This window comes from Piliocolobus tephrosceles, chromosome 3 (genome assembly GCF_002776525.5).
Source record: "Piliocolobus tephrosceles isolate RC106 chromosome 3, ASM277652v3, whole genome shotgun sequence".
Taxonomy (NCBI): domain Eukaryota; kingdom Metazoa; phylum Chordata; class Mammalia; order Primates; family Cercopithecidae; genus Piliocolobus; species Piliocolobus tephrosceles.
Window position 1 is genome coordinate 120,317,897 of NC_045436.1, and position 5,286 is coordinate 120,323,182.

Consider the following 5,286-nt stretch of genomic DNA (forward strand, 5'->3'; position numbering starts at 1 on the left):
ATTGTGTGTGATTGCAGTTACCTGTAGCCACATTTGATGTAACTTATGTTCAGTGTTTTGTCTCAGTGGCTTGATGCTCAGAGCCTTCTTCATCCACCCAGTGTTAAAGTAATATAACCACTGTTTACAGATTCATTATTGATGTGGACTGATTGTTTCCCATTCTGTGACAACTTAAAAAAATACGCAATTTATGTAAGGAATTTTATAAAAGTATTAAAAGTTCTAAAAGGAAAATACATTTTTTTTTTATAAAATTTCTGTTTAGAAATGTTATCAAGGTAAATATGTATGTTTTCATCATGGCTTTTGTTCTATTTTTATAGGTCAATGTAAAATGGTGACATTTATTTAGACAATTTTGTTATTATTGTCTATACTTTTTCTCCAACAAAAAAGTGTCATCTTGTAATATTTATAATTTTCTACCTCGCTTTACTTGTATTATAGCTGACTGTAATTGAATATTGTATTGATAAAATTATTATAATGCTACAGTATGCATCTAGTATGTTTTTAATTATTCCTTCATTTAAGATGTTTGATTACTTCCAATGTTTATTTTGTGAATATTTTCATTAAATCTTAAATATATATATTTTGATTTTTTCTGGGTATGAATTCATGCAAATATCTTATAAAACTAATGGCTATATGCATTTTTAACACTTGATACATTTGCCAAGTGTCCTTTTCTATTAAAATATACATAAACTATCTGAGAATCTAATATTTAATTGAATAGAAAGCAACTTGGCTTTACAATTATTTTACATAATAAACAATTAGAAAATGAGTTTCACAACCATTGAGTTGTATTCAAAGCTTTCTTCAAGTTAATAATAACAGCTAGTATAAGTAATTAACAACAGCTAGTATTAGTAATTATCACTGTTGTACTACTAGTCATCCTTTTTCTTGTCCTTCTACACCTCCTGCTTTCTTCCCCCTCCTACTGGCATTGTCGGTTTCCCATAACGTGAGTGGGGAAATCTTTCAAGAGTAGGATAGGGTGGCACAGAATTTCCATTAGTCTCACCTCAGCTTTTGTCTTTTTAGAAAATCACCTTACAAAGTCCATACAATTTGCATTCAACCGAGATATTAAATTTTAACCATGGAATAAAATATCAGTTACCATGTTGCTGCTAATAAGGAGGTAGACAAAAATGATCTCTTAAGATATTACATAATAATGTAATAAAGAATGCTTACTTTTTGCCTATTTCTTAGAACTGTGATATCAATTTAAAATATGTGAGGTTCTTATGTTTCTTCATAAACAATATAATGTTACATCATGACAAAATTCTTTTGTTATTGTAAACTAAGGACACTATTCAGATACAAGTGGTAGAAATTATTCGGTATTTATTATACATGTATTGTTCATTTTTTCTGTGCTCCTCTCTCAGGCAGCTATGATGTTGAGACACAAGTTACCCCAGGAAACTTTACTCAGTTGCTTATTTTAAGGCAGAAAACACCTGCTCTAATAGGGTATGTTTATGCTAAGATGTAAACCACTGGAATTTCAATGCAGAATCTTTAAATGATTTAAATGCTTGAGTAAAATCAAGTGAACACTTGGTCTTGCTTCAAATATTATTACAATAACACTTATATTGTTAAGGAATAATTTTCTTATAAGTTAGAATACTGGTGAAGATCCTTATCACTTATGGTAGAATTTTACAATTTCAGTTCGCTCATCTTACTGTCAGAACTGACATGTTTTCTTTTAATCAAGTCCACAAGGTAATTGTCCTATGGAAGACAGGTAGGACTTTGTTAGAGAATGCAATCATGAAGCACTGAATAATTAGTTTCTGTTAAATGAGGAATGATATCTCAAGTGACTTACACATGTTAAATAATTAGTAGTATTTGTAATAACAATAGCCATAATTGCAAAATTAATAACATTTCTGAATCACTAACTATATGCCAGAGCCTTATAAAGTGGTTTATTTGTATTAACTTTTTTTCCACACAACACAATATGAAGTTATTAGTATTACTGCAAAAGTAGGCATAATTATTTCCATCCACTTTCTAGTCCACTTTTCCATCATCTGCTACATGAATTCATATACAATTTTCTGAATGCTCAGAACTTTCCAGTCTGGCCCTTCTGCAATTCAATCTATTGAACATCTCGGAATCTTTCTTTAGATAGAGTTTTATCATGTATTTTTTTTTTTCTTAACTCTTTTTAGTAGTTCCTAAATGTGCTTAATAAATATTTCAACTCCTAAGGAGTATCTGACTCTTGTCTTGCCTGTCAGCATCATCTGATTCTTACTCAGTATCTCCCTTGCAAACTAAACTTTGAGTCTAAAGAACTGTCCTGAACACTTTACCTGCTTTTCTTTCTGTGTTTTTTTTTTTCTCTCCCTCATTATTTCACCTATTCCTGCATATTGTTCAACTCTCATCTAAATTATTAATATCGGTGACTCCAGGATACTCTCTATTATCTATACTGGATACTTCCTTAGCATTGGTTTTTTTCCTGGAGATAATAGTTTTTACACAGTTCTTATTGCTTGCATATATTCTGTCTTTCAAAGTAGAATGTAATTTGTGTTGGGACAGAAACTACGTACCACACACTTGCCTGTGGTATGCGCTAATCTCTTTATAAATATTCTTTGAATGAATGGCCAGTATCTTCTTATATGTTGCATAATCAAAGCTTAAATTTAACAACTCTATTTTCAAAGTCTCCTTAGTATGCCTCTTTATCTGTAATAATGATGAAATACACAAACTTTTGATGGTATCAACATGTATGTGAGGTTTTAACTGGTATGTGCTTTACATTCCCACTACCCATCTTTCTTCCAGTGTAAGTCAAACACTCCGAATGAATGTAGAACCACTTGCACTGAAAATTCAAAGCAGACAAACAAATAGTAATAGTTTACCTTAGGTAGGGGATTGGCAGGTTTGCAGTGGAGTCCTCCAATGAACTCAACGTTTGGTAAGAGTGGGTGAGGAAATTGAAAATCCCAATAGTTTCGAATAAGCCATATTTCAGCTTTTGCCATTGTCTCAAATACTGTAGTGGGTCTTCCTGATGGGAAAAAAAGAAAAGAAAAGGTAGATGACACAATATAATTAGGTCATTTTCTGAAAGAAGTTAGAATAATGTAGGCAAAAATGTAGGTGAAGTGTTTGTGCTTTGTAATATATATACATACATTCATATATGGGCATAATTAGAATTTTTATGTATTATATATTTTGCCCATGTGTATTTACAAGAAAGACAAAGTGGTGAGAGAATCATGAGGGAAAACTACATCCCTTATGTCACATTAGTATATTCACAACCATAAACAAACCATGGAGAATTAATCTCCATTTCTTTATTTTTTAAAGCTTCATAATAGCAGAAATATATATATATATACCACTTTTAGGGCTACATTATCAATGAATTCTATTGTACCATGAAAATAATTTTCTAAGAAATAGTCTAATTTCCATAATTCATTAATCTAGTCCTTTTATCTTTGGATCTTCCAGTGAACTTTTGATTATTTTGAAATTATAGCTGAAATACTTGTAACTACTGCTGCTTTTGATTCATACTAAGATTTTAATAATATTAGTTTGTAAGTAAATATATTTGCAAATTATAGCTAGAAAATTTTGAGAAATTATTAAAACAGAAATTTGTGTTCAATCTTAATTTGGCTCATATTTTAAATAAACATGCATAGTTTCAAAAATACTATACACTTATATCTTAATGTTCACACTTCGATAAGATGATTGGCCTTAAAATGAATAGTTTTCATCCTAAAGTGAAGGAGAATAGAAATATTGGAAACTTCAAATTATATATATTGGTTTTTGATTCTGAAACTGATACATTATTTCTCTCAACCGTGGAGGAAACCTCCTGGTAACACGGGTACATGTTGCAATTACTAAATAAGGAGACTGAGGTTTACAAGAAAAAAACAATTTTGCAATGTTAAATAGATAATTCTAGAAAAATGTGTAAGTACTCAATCTACCAGTACGCATTCAGCAAGATGTTTCTTGATGAGTCTGACATTTTTAGATAAAAAAGTAAAATAAAACAGAAGTGTGATTGCTTAAAAAAATCTAAGGTGCACTAATTTACAGATTTATGACTTCCTGGAGTGTTCTGTATGGTTGATGGTCACAGGGTTTTAACTGATCCTATGATTTACCTTTTCTGTAGTGTTTGTGAGTTTGACAATCTTTTTCTTTCATTTGATAAGTTTACTTACAAAAACCCCCACTACCCTGACTTTATGGCTTTATACAAGCTCAGCTTCAAAGTTACAAGAAAGTTAGATCTCCACGCCACCAATTGAAAAAATTACTTACCTAGAACTTCACTGTAAAACTGATTCCAGTTCTTTACATCCCATATTTGGAACCAAAAGTCAAAATAAACCATATACATCATATTTTGTACTCTCTCCATGAAAGTCATTTGATCTCTTAATTCTGACATAGAAACAGGTACATAGGAAGGAGGGAAGAGAAATCCTCCACCATGCTTTTCAATTGCGTAGCCAGGAGAGGAACGAAGGCTGTACACAAAGGGTATTTTAAGTAGCTCAGCCAGCAGCTCACCACAGGGGGAAATAGGATCTGCAAGAACAACATCGAATCTTGACTCCTGTAGTTTCTTCATAAGTTTCTTATTTGAAACCACATCTTTACAGAATATTCTAATCATGTCAGTATATGTCCACATGATTTCTTGTACTTGTAAAAGACGTGGCCAAAATGTGTCTTTTGGACCATCTGACCATCTCTTAACCAGTTGCATGACGCCATTCTCAAACTCAGTTTCAGTTAAAGATGTAGGACAAATTTCAAATTTAAGAGCAGATGGGTTTTTGGGATCAGGAAGAATGGAAGGTGAATATGCCAATACAGTCACCTCATGACCTCTCTGGACAAGCTCATCCAGGATTGTCTTTATATTCATCCAATGGCTGAATTCTGTGGGCCACACCAGCACCTTTCCACAACTCCCAGAGCTCAAGTAACAGCTCAGCTGTATCAGCAGAAGAGCTGAAGTCCATTTCATAGACATCCTGATGCAATGCAATGCTTGTTTTCCAGTTACCGCTCCTTTCTGTCATTTCTCATGGGGACATCCAAGTATAAATCACTCAAGAAGTTAAAATGTAACTTTTACACTTCAAAGTAAATACATTAATTTAGCAGTCTGAGCATGTGGATAACAAGGAGACAAATAAAAGGTAGAAGATCCGTTTATACAAGTGG

General features: G+C 32.1%; 1 pseudogene across 1 annotated transcript in view; it reads right to left on the minus strand.

Annotated features, from left to right (window-relative positions):
* The window catches only part of LOC111529607, a 58,107-nt pseudogene extending 53,021 nt beyond the window's left edge, over positions 1-5,086 (minus strand). Inside the window, exons 1-2 of the transcript XR_003306670.1 lie at positions 4,372-5,086; positions 2,931-3,079 (exon numbers count right to left, since the gene is read on the minus strand). The product of XR_003306670.1 is annotated as a UDP-glucuronosyltransferase 2B19-like (transcript). The remainder of the gene's footprint in view (positions 1-2,930; positions 3,080-4,371) is intronic.
* Positions 5,087-5,286: the final 200 nt, after the last annotated feature.